Raw genomic sequence first — 22,138 nt, forward strand, 5'->3', positions numbered from 1 at the left:
GAAACGCGAGGAAAGGGTCGTGCCCTGCAACGCAGAACTTAGAACAGAGCTGGACTTGTAGCTCCACCGCCGGTGCTCAACAGCGCCAACGAAAGACCACAAAGAACAATGAGAACTCATAAAACTTCGAACATTTGACATCCTCAACCACCGTTTTGCTACGCCTCATTTCTCTCCCAGCCGCCATTGTATTGATCCTGCTCCAATCCGAATCTGAAATATGTATTAACCTGCCAGTTCACGTTATGATATGTACTTGCTGCTCGCCGTTTTTGTATTTCATTCCTATGACTTTCCTGCTGAACAAATTTATCAAAGTTTATCAAATAGGTGCACCTCCTAAAAACTAGAAACCTCAAAATGTATTGTTTACAACTCTTTTTCATCTAGGGTTCCTACCGTTTTCTTTCTCATGCTCACCACAGTAGAGCCGAATAGAAAATGAACCAGCAAGATGTCTTGAATATGTTAAAGGGAGGACTGTGGAAAATTAGTGCGTTTTGGTGAACATTTTCTGCGCCATCTTGCCTCTTCCCCTGATGCCACACTTTTGTCGTGCGCGCCCGCCATTTTAAGATGCCCCGATCAGAACAAACCCTTTTGCATGCCGCTGGCCCCTGACATAGCCCTTTGCCTTCACTAAGCCTGCACGCTGACCACCCCCTGCTTGCACCTGCCTTGAGTCATAAACCCCTCTTCGGCGCTGCTCTGCCCCAGGCCCTCATCCTGTTCCCAGCGCGACACCTCCCTGCTTTCCTTTCATGATCTCCGGCCCTTAGATGCAAACCCCCTTTTCCCCGTGTGCCCGTTTTGTCCTCCCCGTTCCCAAGCCGACACCCAGCTCTGCCGATACCATCCTTGCCCCTCCCCGTACAATAGAAAGCTTCCCCCATCAAAGAATCCCCGGGTTGATCAAAGCCCCCACCCCATGAGATCCGATCAAACTCCCCACATTCCGTGAATCGGCGGATTATCCAGCTGCGCGATGCTCATCACCTGTTGTGACTAGGGTGGGGACTTCAACTGTAAATGTGTGTGGGAACGGGCCCAAAGGGGAGTTCCGAGAATGTCTTTTCCGTACATCAAAGCTTTAAACATGTATGTGTAAACTACAATAAAGTCATAAATGTGGGTATAAGAGGCCAGGCCTCAGAAATACAGTTAGAGAACCTCAGAACGATACCTTCTGTCCGTTTCGTTGTGTTCTCCTCCGGAGAGAATAAAAAAACCTTGTTTCCTGCTTTCCAGTCTCCAGCGCCTGCCTCTTCATTGATTTAAATAACTAGGGGGTCACAGAGGCAATACCGCCGGGCAAATATCGATTGTCCCCGACCCGATTGAACTTTTTACAAACCGACAGAGAAATTTGGCCCAGGAGAAATCCACCTCATGTGTACAAAAAGCACCTTATCCACAATTAGATGTCAACTATCAACGACCCCTGTATCTCTTTTTGCATCTCATTGCAGAGATTTGCCCCCTTCCTCCTCCCAGGTGCCCGTCCATCCTCTATCACACATTGACTTACTTTAAGAAACAGTCAGTCTTATGTCCTGCCAGAATGCAAGTTGCCACGAGGCTTGTTCCTTCTAAAAAAAGTCTTGCGGTATTATTGTTTTGTGTGCTACTTGGCTCCACTTCACTGGTCTGAGGTCATTATTTCACTGGTAGCATGTTTTATTGACTACCTTCTGAAGCTGGTGAAGCTCATCTATTTTGGGCTACATTGGCATGACCTCAATAAGATATGAACAAAGTCCAAAGGATCAATCAATAGGGAACCTCTTAAAAAGGTAAAAGAGCTCGAGTCAATTTCAACCGGAAATAGGAATTCTTTACTAATTCTAACATTAGATTTTTCAAGGACAGTACTGGATGAGAGCTGATGACAAGATATCAGAGTTGTTTTCGAGACGTTCCCAGAATCGAGCACCCAATAAAACCAGACTGTGAAAGAACCACAACTTCTAGGCAGAAAGATGGCCCAGGGAATTAGGCAGGAGTAGAGGGCCAAACATGCAACAGAGCTGAATTAAATGCACCAAAAAGAGAATTTTCTTGCACGGAATGGCAAGCTATGCAGCATAATATGCATAATATGCATTGTTCATCACACCATGTCCTATTATTATCTAAGCATTTTGAAATTTTAACACATTCGTGTGTCAGGAATTCCAATAGTATTGAAACACATCGATTTTATGCACAATAACAATATAAAATATGCAGATCCTATAAAAAATGTAATTAACTAAATAATGAATTATTTTTGTCTTTCAATGAAGCACTGTGCAATGTACGTGAGGTCTCATTACATGTATTTTATCTTATGAGACTAGATGTACTTCCGTTTTTGACACTGAGCACAAATAGGCTGCTATTCAGCCTCCCAATGAACCTGCTTTGACCCCTAAACACGGTAACAAATTAGCTAACCCCAATTAGGTACTTTTTCATGGTTTATCACTTATATTTTGGCCTACAGCACTTCACTAATAGAGAGAGTCATTACCGATCTTCCGCTTGTAAGGGTTCAATTAGAGTTCCAAGATACAGGCTCAAATTGTTATTGAATCAAAACGGATTTTTTTATTATACATACCTCATGCTACAGTATGGATGCAAATATGTTGGTACACTAAAAGCGATATAATAATAATAATAATAAAACAAGCATTTACAATGCAACGGTCTCGCCTTCGAACAAGTTAGAGCTATTGGCATTGTAAATGACAAACTTTTTATTTATGTGTTGGTTTGGAAAACAGATAAATAAATGGCATTGTCATTTACAATCCCAATAGCTTAATCTCTCGCAAATACGAGACCTATTGCATTTGCACCCACACACAGAGAGCCACACACACAGAGCCACATACACACACAGTCTAAATTCTGCGCAGGCTGGCCTCAGTCCAGGTCTTTGCTTTAAACTGAAGAGGGCAAGTGAGCCGGTGACACCGGAGCCAGCTCGCTGCATCCCACGCACACTGACCTCAGCCAGGGTACTCATCAGAAACCGAGGGGGTGCCCTTCTGATGGTAGTCCCTCCTAAGGGAGCCATGCTGTTTACATGCCATGCAGAATGTCATCGGCACAGGTCTTTGCTGTGAACTGAAGGGGACGAGGGAGCCAGTCTCACCGGAGCCAGCGCACTGTACCCCAGGGCTTTAAGTGGGATGAACCCACTGGGGGTCTCTTAAAGGACTTTGGCCGATGAAATTAAGGGCGTGGCTTAAAAACACCCAAGCTAAAAATCTGTGCATTGCATAGTGTGCCGCCTATCTGGCATTTTGCTGTTTCTATCGTTGCAGCCAGATATATAACAATAAAGCAAGCAACATTACACTTACAACACGCCAGTACTATTGGCTTTGCCAATGGTTGCTAGCTGCAGAAGATAAATAAGCAATAACTATGGCTGCATTGTATATAATATTGAAAAAGCATTCGTTCCGAAATGATGAAACAGTGAAAGAGCTATAAACAGTCTCTTCGAAGTTACACCCAAGGCAGTGAAGGGTGTTACTGCCGCAGAGTTAACATTTATGTGTTCACCGAGGGTGAGGCCACAAATGGAGAGCCTGATAAGGACCCGTCTCGGCACCTGGTGTAGAACTGCCGGTGCTGGGCACCAGCAAGACCCGGCCCACTTAAAGCCTTGCTGTACCCCACGCACTGACCTCAGCGAATACCCGCTCGGCAGAAACCGAGGGGGTGCCCTTAGAGGCTGCCCTCGTTCGATAGCTGGCCTCGGTGTGCTACATACTGGCTAGCTTCTGCCTTGATCGAAGGCAAACGCCGGGTGTACCCTGAGGCTAGCACTGTTCACTCGCACAAAAATGCGACTTTCAGAATTGTGAGGAGCGTTGTTAAAGGACAGATGACTCATTACATCAAGACGGAAAACTTTGCACTTCCATGGAGTACATGTCTGGGGTATTAGGACACTTTGCAGCTCTGGGAAGGACAAACGGCGCAATACTGCAGCACAACAGCATGGATAGAAAACGGCTCACAGTCCAGGGGGCTGCGTTGGAAAGGTTTGCTTGCTGGTCTGCTAGCAGCGGAGCTTTAAATTAAGGGTGAAAAGTAGTCTAGAATATAAACAAGCACTCGCCATGACGCACGTTTTCTCTTTTAGCCCTGTTCTTTTCAGACTGGGCGCCCCGACTTCCTGCTGGGGTAAAAGGTTCCTTATCTTCTTTATGGGGCCATCTGGACCCATAAAGAAGATTAGAAACCTTTTACTTCAGCAGTAAGTCAAGTAACCCAGTCTGAAAAGGACGGGGCTGAGATAGAAAGAAGAACGTCACTAGGACCTCTTCTCCAATGGCTGGCCACCGTTTAGGTGGCCAGCCAATGGAGAAGAGGGGCGGGGCTTAACCCTCGCTGGTGAAGTTCACTCTGAGACATAAAATCTCACAAGCTCGACTGCGCATGTATGCAGTACGCCACGTGAGACCTAAAAACAACAATATATTTCCCACATAAAAAGGTGAAACAGAAATTTGTTCAAAATAATTTTGAGACTTTGAAGGCCCAAAACGAGTGAACTTTTTAAACTTATGGTCTATAAAATGCATTGAGTAATCTTCAGGACACTTCTACTTTATGCAACACCTCCTGATCATTTCTTTACATTGGGCTGTCCTTAAAATGATGAATTGTTATTTCCAGAACTAGTCTAACGGACGAATAGATATCAGAATGACAGAGTAATAGTTCGTAAAGAATGTATTTACAATGATCTAATGCATGTGTTTGCGTTGCTGTGTTTTGTGGCAACATTTAAGTTAGATCATTCAGGGGCTTCAGTGATATTGGAGTCAAGACTGGAGCTTTTTTTTGTCCCTTGGTGGTTGTATCAACCTTAGACCCAAAAGTCACTCGCAATCAGTACATGATTCTCTCTAATTTTGGTGTCTTAAACATTTCAGACCAAGGTGTGAGGCATACATAATTGCAGAAAATGGCAATGCCAGTAATTGACGAGCGACCCAAAACATTCAATACATTAAAACATGTTTAAATGGGCCTTTGCTGATCCCTCTAAGCCTTAGGATTATTTTAAGAAACTTCTGTTGGCCCTTTTTGTTTGGTTGATTTTTGTTTATCGTATTAAATCGATTAAATGTTACCAATATATTTGCACCCATACGCTACTTTTATGTACGCATAATAAAACCTTTCCTCTACATACAGGATCAAATAACAGTTGTGACTGATTCTGCAGGTGTCCTGCGCCCATACAAGATGCCGCTCTGTAATGACTTCACCTGTTAGTGTACACTTCTAAACCAGTAGCGAAGTGATTCACCTTGGACGACCACATTTGTAGTGGCATATTTATACCAAAATCCTCCTTGGCACATATGGTTGCCCTATCATTAGTTATTACCTTTTAGGTGAAGACTCCATAAAAAGGTGCAGCACCACTGGCATAAATGTTTGATGTCAACTTTGGGATACTTTGTAGATTTACCCCACCAAAGCAATTAAAAGTGTATTTTATTTTGGTCACTGGAAGAATGAACTTCTGTGTTGAATGCTGCAGCAACTCCATGTCACAAGAAACTGTGGGGCATATTACCAAGCAGGGTGATAGGCAATTATCGCCGCTTTAGCGGCCGTTTACGGCTGCTGAGCGGTGAAAATTCTATTGCTCTATTAGCAAGCTGTCGCTAACAGCAGTTAGCTACAGCTTTCGGCGATAGCGAGCGGTTTGGGTCCCGCTATATTTATCGCTAATGACATGCAAAGTGGGCGTACCCAACCTGTTAACGACTGAAAGCAGTCGCTAACGTCGCTATCGCCTATTAGCAAGGCAGGCGTAGCGATGGAAATATTCCCGCTATCACCAAAAACTAACGCCTGCTCTGACCAGTTCTTAGCCATGTTATCCAATGGGAGGTGGATAACATGGCTAAGAGCATTTTGTCGCTAATGTGTGAATATCGCTGTATTCTCAGCGATATTCACGCTATCGCCAGAAAATGTATCGCTTTGGAGATAAACGTTGCTAATAGCACGTTATCTCAGCGATAATTTCCGGCGATGCTTAGTGATAAAAAATTTGTTGCTAAGCCTAGTTAGCGATAAATATCGCTAATCATTGATAATATGCCCCTGTGTTTGGTATGTTTAAAAACCTACTATTGACATAAATCAAGTCACTCCCAAGTAGTGCCTTGACTCTAACAAAGCACTGGTGTATCATGTGCAAAGGTTGAATAAGCCTAATATTTAGTCTCGTATATCGCTTCAGCGACTGGATTCAACAGTGTGTTTCACTCTGTAGGCTAAAGTAGCTTTCCCTACAGCTAAAGTCTGCTTATGGATAACAATCATAAGTCAGGCTAGAAACATGTTACAGAGATCATTTCTTAGGATACGTATCAAAAATCTAATTTATTAGTGAACATAGATTTTTGCTGAATATACTGCGAAGACCACTTCTTAAAAATGTATTTACCCCTGTCTGAGAGCCAGGAGACTAATTTAATTCTGCTATTCTCCAGGGCGAGTAATGAGCTTTTTGAGGAGGGTGAAAAGTACTTCCTGGGAAAAGAGAATAGGCCTGTGCCTGGTGGCAGGAAGGTTTGGAGGAATAATCACTGGACACCTAACATGGAATGTGGCAGAAGAGTGGGCAGGGGTGTAGATTGCTTTCAGAAAAAAAACTGGCAGCAGCCCTCTAGAATAGCATGATCACAATAAGCAATATTTTATAGGCAGGGGTCCATTTGAGATTGCTTTGATCATTGCTAATCTGTCTGACCCCATAGTAGGAGGGCACTGAGCTTCAGAACCAGCCATGGTTGTTTTTAGGTGAAATTACATCATCTAATTGAGGAAATGTTAGGGTAGAGGTCAGGAGCTATTTATATGACATATTCATTCTGACATTTCGAAATACCCCTAATACGGGTTTCTGGAATAGTTTTTCAGAAATCAACAAGAATATCAAAAAAGTTGTCTGGGTTGAGCCATAGAATGTTCTTGAGATTATGCTATAAGGTATCCTCATCACTGGCTAGTGAACTCGAAAAGAAATACTTCCTGCTAGTAGCTCATCAGAACGCAACTGAAGTGAGTGGTTACCAGGAGAGGACATGTCTAGGGCCAGGCAACATTTTAATAATGCCTGTGTAATTCGCATTAGTTTTGGAATGTCCCATTACTCTTGTTGTGCAACATCCTGCCACATTTTGTAAATACACCTTATAAATTGTGTTGCTCTGTCTGGGTCCTGTATTCAGCCCTTCTCCTGTGGAGAGTGTTATGTAGGTATGAGAGAAATTTAAATAAAGCTGGCGTAATTTGCATTATTTTAGGAATTTTGAGTTCCACTTGTTGAAGGAAATTCCTGAAATTACTACATATTTCCACTTCGCGTAATGATGCATGTATTTTTTAGCTATAAAACGACTGAGCTCAAAGGAAAATCAGGACTGTAATGTTATCCCAGAGGCAAAGTGACATTAGCAACTATAGTTTCGATATCTGTCCATCTGAGAGATTTGAAGCCAAATCTGAAAGCTTCAGCGGATTACATACTTAACCTATCTAACTTCAAGGGTCCCTTCCTGACTACAACACCATGGCCTGATCCTCTGAAGTATTTCAACTTCCAGAAAAATGACTAAGTCCTAAGGTAGGATTCTTGAGGGGCGTGGCTTGGCACTGAACAGTGATGGCTGCATCTGGTTAGCGTGCCTGGTAAGGTGCTGGGCCCCAGGATCACACAGGTGCTTAATATGGCTATGACCACCCGGCCCTGAGTGCCATACCCGGTGTGCTCCGCTGGGACCAGACTCTGCCCGCCTTTTCTTCGGCCAGTTTGGTGCAGGGTTTCTTGTGGACTGAGGCGGAGAACAGGGCCGGACTGGGACCCAAAACCGGCTCTGGCAAAGTGCTTGGCCAGCCCCCCAGGGGTCTGGAGGTGCGACAGAGCTGTTTACCTGGGCCACTTTCGTTGCAGTGGCCGATATTGCAGCTATGCTGCAAAAACGGCCCTGTAACTAAATCGGCCCCCAGGGGCCCAACACCGGCCCCCAACCCTGGCGGCCCACCAGGGAGATGCTCTGTGCCCAATATGGCCAGTCCGGCCCTGGCAGAGAAGCCTGGTGCTGATTTTAACAGGCATTCCCAGAGGATTTCGGCTGCCAATGCTGAGGTTTTCTGCGACCCAGAGGGCACTATGTGGTGGTCACCCTAGCTTTTACCACATCACAGATCTCCGTGACTCAATGGGCTACAGACAAATAGGTTTGAGAATGCCATAATACTCACTGGGTGATTGAGTGGGCGGATTAGCCTTGCCTCTATTTTTATCCCACGCGATACTACCTACTGTTGCTGGCTAGACCAGTGAAGGGCTGACATAGACCCAGTGAATTATCTGCAGAGCTCTCTGTTGGGTCCCAGATACACCATTTGGCTCAGACCTGCCCATGGCAATAGATGGTGGACAGGGCTGTGTGGACTGCAGCGGCCATCTACAAACGGGTTGTGATTCCAGTAGACTTCATTGGATTCCCTGGGGAGGATGTACCATAGTCCTGCTTCTCCATTAAGCCCATACACTCCTCCATCACGTCTACAGTGGACCCACCTCCAGTGAGACGATTGGCACCCATACAGACTCACTACCATTTCTTCTTTTCTTTTTGCATCCGCACCACCCTGCTCTACCCCTCACTTCGGGGGCTGATATACTTTCTTGAGAAGCCAACTGCCTCACAATTATCACTTGCTACAAGAGAAGGATACCGATATCCAATCCGAGGTCTGCTCCTAAGGGCTCTTATGGTCTGTACTAGATTATGCGAGACTTTCTACATACCTCTGTACTAGACTTTCCACCTACCTGACCGTGCTGGAATGGTTAAGTGTGGAGGTGCAATGTATCGGACGCCAATGCTGCCACCTTTATTACGAACCTCGTATCTCTAGGTGAACAGCTATTTACCCCAGTGACCTGCTCTTGTTGAAAGTCAAACGTGTGCCAACTTCTCTTCTCAGAGGTGGTGGCCAATTGCCCCAAATGAAAGCCACCTGTGGCCACGATGAATGCACTGGAAACCCAAGATGGAGCAATGATGACACTGATGAACGAACTGGTGGACATCAAGCTCTCCATAGACACCCTTAACGCGGCAATGCTTGATAACACATAGGCAGTCCAATCCATGTTAGGAGACGTTGCTAATTTTCAGAAACAGATCACATTGGTGGAAGGCTGACTTGGTGAGGTCCATCGACGTCTCAACGCACAACCTGAATGGGACTCTGAACTATGGAGGCTGCACAAGAAAGTCATAGACCTGAAGGACTGCAGCAAGAGAGATATTGTGCACATCTCAGGAGTCCCAGAAGAGGCAGAAAAATACAATTTCCACCTGTTTTTCTACACCCTGATCCTCCCGCTGCTGAATGTTACTTTTGAATCTGTATTGGAATTTCAGCGAGCACATTAAGTACGATATTACAACATTATACTTTGGACCCCCTCCAACATATACTGCTTTGTTGTCTCTTTCATCAGGAAGCTTGTCACATTATCATGACAATGAAAAAACATGACCCATACCAATTTTAGAACAACCAAGTATACTTCTAGTCATATTTCTCTCCTTACACTAATGCCAAAATGAAATGCTTTTTTGTCCTATGACAATGATTCAGTAAAAAAGGAATTAAATATGGTCTGCTGGAAATGGCTTTAATGCTGATTACTATTTATGGACACATCATGGGGTATGACAAACCTAACGCCCTTGAGAGATTTCCTGATGAACGGATGGAACAGACATGGATGCGGCGTCCTCAATGCAAGATGCCCAAGGCAAATCAGAGAAATGCCTGGCCACCCCACCCTGTTTGGATCAGGAGAACCTGCTTTGGTGGAGAAAATGAAACGCAAATAGGGAAAACTGCGACAGCAAACACATACTAAGTTGTGAACTGACTAACCACCAGCCACCTGGTTTCCCTCGTTAGGTAACAAACCTACCCCTAGCTCACAGTTGCAGCAGGTGGTAGACTACACACTTGAGTAACGTTCCTCCTGAGACCTCCACTCTCTTCCCTCTTACATGTTTGACTGGCTCCATTTTTGCTGTTCTTTTTTGGGGTCACTGTTAGACCTGGCATACTCAGTGTGGTTTCCACTGTCTTTTTGCCTCTGCTTCCTATAGTTTTGCTGTGTACTGGATTCCATTTTTACTGGTCTAGATGCTTTGGGCACTTTGCCACTGCTTATCAGTGCGAAAGTGCAATTGCTCCCTATGTAAATTGTGCATATGGATTGGTGTTTCCCAGGTTGGCTTGTTTGACTTGCTACTAAGTCCCTTGGATAGTGCACTGTGTGTGCCCAGGGCCTGTAAGTCAAATGCTGATAGTGGACACGCAGAACTGATTGTGCAACCCACACAAGTAGCCTTTTAAAAGGATCTCAGACCTGCCCCTGCAGTGTCTGCACACAGTGTCTACTGCCCTGTCAACCTGGCAAGTGCACCCACCTTCCCTTTTATTACATGTGAGTCACCCCATATGCACGCCCACGGTACCCCTGTGGGCCTGGTTCAGTGTATGTGTAGGACATGTATTGGTGTGTGAAACATGTCCCGATAGTGAACTACAGTGTAATTCATTTTTCACTATGGAAAGGCTGTCTGTCCCGGAGGTTAGAATAGGAGTTTATATATAACATCTTATAACTTATAACCTCCCATTGGGACAAGGTAGAAAGGTGGAGTTTAGTATGCCTGAACTCAGAATATAAAAATGTATCTTTTAGTGAAGATGATTTTTATAATGTGGGTTTAAAAATGCCACTTTTAGAAAATGGATATTTTCTTGCTTAGTCATCCTTTGTGCCTCTGCTGGTTTGTGGATTGACTCTTTGGCTTTGGAGTGACAGGGGCTGGCGATGTGCATTCACTGTAGACAGCCACTGGGGGGGGGCGGGGGTCGAGGTGTGTCCTGCCTTTCCTGGATGAGTCAGGGCTGGGCTGAATAGACCGGGGCTGCATTTAGAGTAGTTGGAGGACATTTCCTGATTAGGCCTGGCCTGCCTCACACAATGCTGTCTCCACCTGCTACCAGGAAGCTTGACCGGAGGGGACAGAACTTGTTTGAACTAAGCACAGGGCCTCGGTGCCACAAGAGAACAAAGAAAAATGCAGTATAAATATTGGGGCCCAGACCCCAGAACTTTAGAACTCGCTTGGATCAAGGAACCAGCCAAGAAGAAGAGCTGGGGAAGCTGTGAGGAGAGACTACCACTTTGCTGCGTGCTTTGCTGTGTTGGCCTGCAGTAGCTTCTTCTGTCTTGGGCAGAGAAAGGACTGGACTGAACTTTCTGTAACTTTTTCTGCTGAGCATCTTCAAGGGCTTGAAGTAGAGCTTGTCCCCTGTACAGGAAGTCTCAGGAACAAAGAACTTCACCTTGCTCTGGGTATCGCCTCTGGGACCTGGCATTCCAGTTGCCACAGAGGGAAACAGCAGTCTGACAATGTCACAGACACCGCTGCCGGCTCTGAGATCTGAAGACACAGTGGAGGGCACTGCCGCACTTCACACCGCAATCCCCGGTCTCACCAACGAGAATCGCTGCCACCGAGCCGCTGCTTGCACTACGACCCGAGGGTACCGCACACTCCACTTCACACAGTGACAGTTGCCACTACCAGCTCGCACCAACGTGGTCGTCCAGAACCAAAGGTATTGTTTGAGGGTCTTCTGACAACGATGTCAGTCCGCACCGACACAGTCAACAAAAAATGTTGGATTTTAGTTGTTTTCAGCACCACAGTTGCCCAGACAGAGCTACAGACTTCAAGGAACTGCATTTTTGAGGTTATTCTTGCAAAGTGCATATTTTGATTATTGTATGTCGGATTTTTGTTGGTTTGGTTTGTTTGGTTAAGATAAATATTACCTACTTTTTTAACTGGTGTGATGTCAATTTGTAGTGTTTTCTCTGCGTTACTGTATGTGTACACAAATGACAGGAGTGGGAAGCCAGACATCAGGTATGAAAGAGATCGGAGCGTGTTACTGGAATTAGTCTTTCCGTACAGACGAGCCATCAGACGCCACCTACGACGCCATTATACAGCTTCAAAAAGCCTGATAAAAAGACACACATTTGCGTGGAGCTCTGGTGAATCCCTGTAACAATATAACGTAAAGCCGTGAGCGGGCAGCGTCTTTAATTCATCTTGTTATCAGGACAGCTGAATCACGGATGTTGTTGCCCTGCCTATTTTATGTGGTGTAACTAGCCAGAAGTCGTATCGTGGCTTTTTGAATGAGTGGCCCCGTTTTTGCAGAATGCTGTGAGCAGTATTTGTTTTTGAATGGCCTAACATCACCAGCAAAGATTCTCGCATCCAATAGGAACATCATGAGCGTTTCTCTGTGATTTAAAGATCTCAAGACGGCTAACTGTTAACACTAGAAGATGCCGTTTTCAGTTACTTCACGTTTTTAATATAAGATTCTCCAGGAAATATACGCAAAACGAGAGCAGGATTCTCTTGATCACTTGGATGTTCGTGATGCCTCAGTCCTCTGCCTAGCACACAGACTCACTTCTGCTGCTTAATTAAGATTTTTAAAGTTATAAAGACAATACCCATATCTACGAATCAAAAGTTTTTTCAAGTTTAAAGAATTATGCTGAATTTGTCCTGATGAAGACACATTGTATGTGTCAAAACGCGTTGACAGACATCAGCTTCTTCAACCAGTTCCGGGAATTATCAATACTTGAACATTTCCCCGATTACTGCACATTAACTTGACTGGAAAATTGTTTTTTTTAATGTGTTTCAGAAAAATGTGTATTATTGAATATGTCCATATCAATTTTTATAAGTATAATTACATTCTTTATACTATCATAGCACGTTGTTGTTTCCTTTTCTCCTTGTGTTCTTTCTCCCCTATTATACTTTACTCTGCCAGATATTCTTGTACTATTTGCCTGGGTTTTTACCTCTGCTTCAATTTGCTTTACCCTGACCCAGGAAATGTATCCCACTCAGGGGGTCCTTGTTTATTTCTATAAATTAGTTTCAGACAATGCCATGATTGAACCATTGCTACTCTTACACCCCTGTGACAGAGACTACACCTTTACTTCATACCTCACACTGTCCTTCCCCCAATTGACAACTATCTAAGGACCCCTCACTTAGCAAGACATCTACTCTCAGCTTCCATAATCCCAGCGGGACCTCTGATCATGAACTCATTCAACCACAACTAGACCTAGGGATGATGCCTCTCATGGGCATTGCCTGACGTATGAACGGCTCCAAATTTAGAGACCCCCTTATAAGGCTTACTTACAACACCAAGTGGAGTAATTCTTCCTTGACAATAAAGACTAATTGTGCGCCCCACGGACTTTATGGGATGCAGGGAAGGCAAATGTACATGGGCTTTAATGAGAGGCACATCCTTGGCAAAGCAACACGCATGCAGTGAAAGAACATGTCTTGAGTGCCACAGGCATGGGAAATAAACTGTGCCTAGTCCAAAAACTCGGCCCTTACGTTACAGCAGCAACTGCTTCAAGTCAAAACAGAATTGAATGGGTGGCATATGAAGGAAATATAGATATCACTCTTTCACTTACGTCAACATCATTGTGAACAGGGAGAAAAGGCAGCAGTCTGTTAGTTACCCAACTTCATCAGCTGGAGTCCACTAGGAGCTTATCGGTGATAAGTGGCAAGACAGAAGGTCTAATAACCAATCTTCTGGACATAATATTGGAAATCCAATCTTTTTATGAATCACTGTACGAGACGACACAACGAAAACTGAGTTTTCCAAAATGTACTAACATCGGACCAATCAAATAGCTGCAGTTATTGATGACATGGCCTATAATAAAGCCTTGGGTGATGATGGATCCCCTGCAGAATTTCATAAACCCGGCCTGGTGGCTAAATAGACTAATGCATCCACTGTGAAGGCCTGTGTTTGAACTCATGGTCACAGGTTCAAATCCCAGTGGCTCCACTTAGCCTTTCATCCTTCTGAGGTCAATAAAATACATACTATTGGGTTGGGTAACAATAAACATATGTTACTCTGCACCAAGATAGAGTTGGGTGAATGTGCGCTTTACAAATACATGTTATGTTACGTTAAATTTACTAAATCACAGATTGTACCCATGTCATCTTCTGGGCTTGGCAAGGCACTTGAGGGTGGTTATCTAAGGGGCAAATTTGCCAGAGCTAGAATATCCCTGATATCGAAACCTGTAATGTATCCCTTGGACTGTTCCGACTAGAGGCCCATATCACCCATTAACACACATGTTTAGATTATGGTGAAGGTCCAGGCCAATTTCCTTAAAATGGTCATTCCAAGGTTAACACACCCCACTCAGGTAGAGTTTGTACCAGGACGCTTGTTGACCAACCACCTTTGCACCCTCTCACATGTTCTTTGACACTTGTGAGATGATCTTGACAAACAGGTATTTCTTTTATTAGATGCCGAAAGGCTTTAGATAGAGTGCAATGGGGATATATGTTTAGAACTCTTGAAAGGATGGGCACACGTCCTAATTTTATCACGTTAAGTTAAAATTATGTACTGTGATCCCATTCCCTCAGTAACTTGTGAGGGTCATAGCTCCCCCTGCATTAAAATTTACGACAGCACAAGATAAGACTGCCCTCTTTCCCCTTACTTTTCATATTAAACCTGGAACCCCTGCCCATTGCCATATGACATGACAAATTAATTAAAGGAATACTGATATCAATGTGAGAACTCAAAGATTTTTACTATGCTAAAGATATCTTGTTCACATTGGCTCACCATCTTGAATCAACCACTGCCCTGCGTGCCACTGATTTATCTTGTTTCGAGTTTTTCGGAATGTAAAATAATTGGTCAAAATGTAAGGCCTACCACTAACTACCTCACCACACATGCTTCTACAGATTTTCTACTGTTTACTGGAAAATTAAATTTGGAAATATCTGGATATATGTATTAACAGAGGTCTACAGAAGAATATAGCTCCATGTTTCTGCTACAACTTTGCAATGCTCCTGCTGACGAGTCCTCACACACTACTTAAAGACATTGATAAACTGATTCCCCGAATAATATGGGGCACCACAAAATTCAGGTTTCGTAGGCCACAGCACGCCCTGTTCCATAGTGGAACTGGATGGACCCAATGATGAAGCATGCCATCAAGGGGAAACCCTGCTGGGTGAGGGGTATCTAAAGAACACATATGTTTTTCAAATAGATGTAGAGGTCTACTCCATGATCAACGGACGGTCTCTTTTTGGTTCTTTGATATGTATTGATAGGATGACGAGTCCCTCTGGTTTTTCCTCTACCTACCATTTTGTTCTAAAGATAATAATGTATCGCACATTGTTTGATCTCTCTTTCATTCTAAACAGTAAAGAAATGTAAGACAAAGGTATAATTCTTGAGTAGTGTGAGCTGATAAGCTTAACCAACCCTCCCTTCATTGTGATAAGACAGAAATCATGGGTAAGTTGCAGTCATCCGCATTGACTTACATAAGGACTTTGTGTTTACTTGGCACTTTTTCACTCAACAACCTTAAACAATCATATCTTTGATTCACTTAATCGAATTTTGCCTATTTCTTGGTTTTTTAATTATTTCATTTTTCTCAGGTTCACTCATATTGTTTGGCAATGTTAGTAGTCTCTTTATTGATTTTACTATTGCGTTGGCACTGCTTAAACATAGCATCCATTTCACTGGGGAGAGGGGAAGCTGGTATTTTGTGCCGCATATACCAGCAATTAAACCTACATTTTTTCACTGTAATTTTGTTTTGGCCTAGTAAGACATCCATTACTAAAGTAACTATTAAGGTCAAGAATCTGAAACAGAATTGTCATTTTGTTATCACTGTCCTTTCAACCTCCCAATTAGAAATTGGGTTTTTGGTTGGGGAAGTTATGCACCATGTCCAAGCAGAGCAGGAACCACAATCCTAGTCAGGGTAAGTGTAGTACACACTAAAAGGTTACCTGTGCTCACCCTTTTGTAGCTTGGCACATAGCAATCAGGCTAAACTAAAGAGGCAATGTGTGAAGTGTTTGATCACACACAGTAACACAGTGAAAACACAACGAAAGTACTCCACGCCAGTTTAGAAAATTAGCCAATATTTATCTGAATAAAATAAGACCAAACGATAAAAATCCAACATACACAAGTCAACTTATAAATTTGCAAGATTAAACAAAAATGCTGTGCTTAGAAATCAATAGCTCCAACTGAGGCTATCTGGTCGGGCTTAACTGGGGCAAATGCTAAAGTTTAGTACAACCGCAATAGAGCACGGGCCAGATTCAGGAGTCATGCAGACCTGCTGACAGTACCTTGGTTACGTCAAAGCTTGGGGATGATGCATTGAGAAAAAGAGAGGATGTGTCGCTGTCAAAATTGATGCTTCATTTCCCAAGTAAGGAAACTTCGTAGATGCGTCGATGTTAAGCAGCGATGTGCGTCAGGCCGATGTATCGATGTCGAAACACTGGGCTGTAGGCGATGTGTGTGACACACAAGTGAAGCTTTTTACGAAGCCACGCAGGATCGGACATGCATTGGAGTCCGGGGATGGTGGTTCACAGACTTCGGCGATGCTGTGTCTGAGACCTTTACAGCAGAGGTGATGCAGACGTGCTGCATTGCCAAGTTGGGGCTGTGTTGTAAATCCTAGTCATTGCGTCACGCAGTCAGTGAGTGGTGTCCATGGCGTTGATGCAGGCTGCAGAAATGCATCAATATCACAGAGAAACGCCGGTTACAATAGATGTTTCAGAGTCGCTGCATTTGTTTCTTGGGTTGCAGCACCAAACAATCACTTCCAAGGTCCCAGGACTGGATTTGGCACACCTTGGCAGAGCAGGACTCACAGCAGGGGGCACCAGTGGCTGGTAGCAAGAGACAGGTGAAGTCTTTGATATCCCTGAGACTACAGAAACAGGAAGCGAGCCCAAGAAGCTCTTGTAGAACCTTTAGAGATGCAGGATGTCGAGAGTAAAGCCCAGTCCTCAAATTCACAAGAAGCAGCAGGCCGCAAGCCAACACCGAATGGCAAGCAGCCAAGTGTCTGCCAGTCCTGGAAGAACAAACAGCATTTCTTTCTGGTAGAATGGCCTCAGTATATGCTGTCAGAGGTCCAGTATGTATACCCATTTTCACCATTGAAGTAGGGAGACTTCAAAGAAAGGTCTTTGTTGTGCACATGACCCTGCCCTTTCCCTTTGTGTGTGACTGTCTAGAGGGAATGCACACAGCCCAGCTGTCCCCCAAACCAGACATGTATTCCAGAGACAGGCAGAAGGCACAGTTAAAGTAAGAAAAGGCCAACTTTCAAAAAGTGATATTTTCATACATGCAATTTAAAAAACAGCTTTACCAAAATATGTGTTTTTAAATTGTGAGTCCAGAGACACCAAACTTACTTTTCCTATCTTTTCGCAATTGGAAGTTACACTTGTAAAATTTTACAAGACGGCTCCAGTGTTAACCTATGGGAGAGATAGGTCTTGCAGTGGGGAAAAAACAATTTAAGAGTATTTCACCACTAGGACAAGTAAAACTTAAAAAGTACATGCCCTGCCTTTTAAGTACACTGCAACCGGCCCATGGGCAGTCCAGGGCCTACTCTAGGGGGGACCATTGTGTTTTAGGTCTGATAAGTAGAATATCTTGTCAGCTCGAAATGACAGGATAAAAGTACACACACAGGCTCTGCAGTGGGAAGCCTGAGACATGTTTGAAAGGCTACTTATGTGGGTGGCACAACCGATGCTGCAGGCCACTAGTAGCATTTGGTTTACAGGCCTTGGCCACATATAGTGCACTGTATTAGGGACTTATCAGTAAATCAAATATGCCAATCATGGAGAAACCAAATGCCTTTACATTTTAGACCGAGAGCACCTGCACTTTAGCACTTATCAGCAGTGAAAAAGTACAGAGTCCTAAAGCCAGCAAAAACTAAGTTCAGCACACAGTCAAAAACAGGCGGTCAGTAGGCAAAAAGTCAGGGGTAACCACACTAAAGATGCATGGTTTAAGACATGACCCTCCCAGCAGAAAGTGGGGAAAGCTCCCCAACTGCTGGGAGTCCTCTTCACTAAGGTGGAAGAACCTAGAAAGACCATCAGCATTGGTGTGTTCTATGCCAGGTCGGTGTCCCAACATAAAGACCAATCCCTGTAGGAAGATGGATCAACAGTTTTGGATTCTCACCCCACATCTGCATTAACCATCTGAGGGACCTGTGGTCTGTCTGAACCTGGCAGTGAGTCCCAAGCAAGTAGGGTCTTAACTTCTTCAGTGTCCGGACCAGAGCAAAGGCTTCCCTTTAAATGGCACTCCACCTCTGTTCCCGGGGAAGTAACCTCTTACTAATGACATCTACTGGTTGATCTAGGCCCTCTTCATTCAGCTGTGAAAGCAAAGCTCCCACACCATGCTCTGAGGCATCAGTCAGCATCACAAATTCTTGCGAGAAGTCAAGGGCCTTGAGCATGGGGGTCATTCACATGGCCTGGTTCAGGGTGTCAAAAGCGGTTTAGCATGCTTCTGTCCAGATCACCTGACATTGCTGCTTCTTGGAAGTTAGCTCTGTCAAGGGAGGTACAATGGTGCCATACCCTTCGACAAAACAGCTGTTGGACCCTGTGAGTCCTAAGAAGGTTCTCAACTCTGCCCGGTACTTGTGTGTTGACCAAGCAAGAATGGTGCCAATCTCGGGTTGTGGGAGTGGCATCTGGACACTTCCTATCTGGTGTCCCAAGTACACCCCGTCCCCTATCTGGCACTTACTGGCCTTGATAGCCAAGTCTGTGCTCTGCAGAGCCTTCAACACCTCCTGTAGGTGGTATGAGTGATCCTCCCAACTAGAACTGAAGACTGCAATGTCATCTAGGTAGGCCGCACAAAAGTTCTCCAAACCCACCAGGACCAGGTTGACCAGTCTCTGGAATGTGGCAGCGGCGTTCTTCAACCAAAAAGGCATGGCCTGGAACTGGTTGTGCACGTCTGGTGTTGAGAACGAAGTCCTCTCTAGTGCCTCCTAGATCAAGGCAATCTGCCAGTACCCAGACGTTATATCAAATATGCTTAGGAACTTGGCAGCTCCAAGCCGATCAATTAGCTAATCAGCTCAGGAGATGGGGCGCAAGTCAGTCTTAGAGACAGCATTAAGCCCCCGGTAGTCCACGCAGAGCTGCAGTTCTGGCGAGGCACAGGGCGTAGCAGCTATGGAATCCAAAATCACTGGGCTGGGCCAAGGACTGCTGGAGGGCTCAATCACACCTAATGCTAACATCTTGGACACTTCCTCCTTGATGCTAGTCTTCAGGCGGACTATCTCCAGTGTCAATGTCATGAGTATACCAATGGGTGACTCCTGGGGTGAGTGAGAATAGAGTGGGAAAGTGTGCGAGCACCTGGCGACAGTCCTTCTGCTGCTCTAGGGTCAGTGTACGAGAGAGGATCACACCACCCACTGACCCATTCTGCTCCTGGGCAGACAGGAGGTCAGGGAGAGGGTCAATCTTCTCTTCCTTCCCATCATCAGTAGCCAAGAGAATGGTCAATTCAGACCTTTCAAAGTGGGGTTTGAGGCGGTTCACGTGCAGGACCCACAAGGTGTTCCTAGGAGTCTGCAAGTCCAGCAGGTAATTGATATCACTCTTGCGCTCCTTCACCTCATAGTGGCTATACTACTTGTCTTGTAGGGTAAAAGGCTCTACTGGCTCCATCTCCCACACCTTTTGACCAGGCTAAAACACTCAACCAGAGTAGTCTTCTGATCATACCAGCATTTTATGTCTTCCTGGCTTGCTTCTAGATTCTCCTGAGCGAGTTTCCTGAAGTGCCCTGTCTGGTTTTGAAGGTCAGGCTACCAACCAGAATAAAAGATCCTTAAGTATTGCCCGGCGGTGTCGCCTCTTAAACCCACAAGATATTAACCAATGAAGAGGCAGGCGCTGGAGACTGGAAGGCAGGAAACAAGGGTTTATTCTCTCCGGAGGAGAACACATCAGTTCGGACAGCAAGTATCGTCACGAGGTGCTCTAACCGCATCTCTGAGGCCTGGCCTCTTATACACAGTTTATGAATTTTATTGCAGGTAACACATTCTTGTAATGCTTTGAAGTATGAAAGGACATCCTCGGAATCTCCCCTTCAGGCCCGTTCCCACACGCATTTACAGTTGAAGTCCCCACCCCGGTCACAATAGGTGATGATTATCGCGCAGCTGGACATTCCGCCGATTCACGGAATGTGTGGGGTTGATCGGATATCATAGGGTGGGGGCTTTGATCAATTCGAGGGTCCTTTAATTGGGGGAAGCTTCCTACTGTACGGGGGGGGGCAATAAACAGTATCCGCAGAGCTAGGTGGCGGCCTGGGAACGAGGAAGACAAACGGGCACACAGGAAAGGGGTTTGTATCAAAGGGCCTGGGACCAGGAAAGGAATGAAGGGAGGTGTCGCGCTGGGAACAGGATGGGGTTCTGAGGCAGAGCTGCGCTGAAGAGGGGTTTATGACCCAGGGCATGCGAGAGCGGGGGGTGGGGGGGGGGGTTTGTGAGGGCGAAGGGCTGTGCTGGGGGCCAGCGGCGTGCAGAGGGTGGTTCTGATCGAGGTACCTAAAATGGCGGGTGCGCACGACAAAAAGTGTGGCATCAGGGGAAAAGGCAAGATGGCGCAGATAATGTTTACCGAACCGTACTAATTTTCCACAGTCCTCCCTTTAACATATCTAGCCAACTTGCCTACTCAATGTCAATCTTCATCAAATTCCTAACCTCGACATCATATAATGCTCCCATGCGTTCGTTTCCAAAGTCCACAGTCTTAGGGCAAATACAGTTTGCACATAGTGAACACAGGGGTGGCAGACATGGAATTCCTAAGCATAGACCGCATATTACAACTACAGGAATCAGGATAATGGTGAACAGTCTCCAGCCCCAGTTCTTAACAGTGTTCCAGAACCAACCACCAAGCGACCATTCTTCCTGATCCTGGTGGACTTCTGAAGAGAGTCTGTGAAGATGTTCGATGGCTTTGTACACTGAGGGTGAGTTGTCCGGTATGTATGTACAGCAGCTGGACCCAATAATGCGGCATGCTCCACCACGGTCTGCAAGAACCACATCTAGGACAAGGCGGTTCTGGAGGGCCACCAAGCGGACCGCTTGAAGTTCGGCGGTGTTGTTAGCAAAGATACCAGCTGTGATGTTCATTGTTGTCTCAACTGCCTGAGTCAGATGTCGGATAGCACGGCTGTTTGCCATCGGGCCCCAGAGAGGAACAAGTCCCTTCATAGCATCGAGGAACTGCGCTCCTGTTGAGTCGGCTTGCTCAATGTCCTTGGCTCGTTTTTGTCTATGATGATTCGCTGGGGCCACATAAGTCGGAGGAAGGATGAAGGAGATGAAACAAGTGCCCCCCCAGCCTTTGGGGAGCCAGGTGTAGGCCTTTGTGCCGCAGACAAAATACATGTTTGGGGACGACACAAAGGAAGGTGGATCCGTGGAGTCCAAAGTTCTGGTAAAACGGCAAGCACTGCGGCCTACCAGCTGTGTCCCATGTCCTTCTATGCACATGTGGCCTGTGACGTTGATGACTGACAGGGCCACAGTCAGAGTGGCAGCCGTTCGTTTCCGCAGGTAGGAGAAGGTGGGTCTGGTTGGATTGTTGAACACCTGCATTTCAATTAGTTCTTTAGCAGGGATGTCCATGTGGATCGAGTCGTTGGAGGTCTGCGGGCAGAAGTGTGCCTTTGTTTTGTTTCGCCAGACCCCGTGGAAGAAATGCGTTACGGTTTTGCTGGAGGTGGCATTGTCCTTATAGCTTTCTTGCAGGAGGATCAGCCAAGCAAGGCAGGAGCCATGAACTGAGAAGGGTGAAGGGATGAATGGTATCGAGTGTCCAGTGGCGTGGGGCAGCAACCCACAGATCCAACAGTTGGTGGCATTGGTGGCGAGATTGTGCTGGTGAAGGAGCTGTACGAAAGAGTTATTCCAAAACTCCTTCCGCCTCTCTCTGAGTTGAGGAGAGAGCGAAAT

This window comes from Lissotriton helveticus, chromosome 3_1, assembly GCF_964261635.1.
Source record: "Lissotriton helveticus chromosome 3_1, aLisHel1.1, whole genome shotgun sequence".
Lineage (NCBI taxonomy): Eukaryota > Metazoa > Chordata > Amphibia > Caudata > Salamandridae > Lissotriton > Lissotriton helveticus.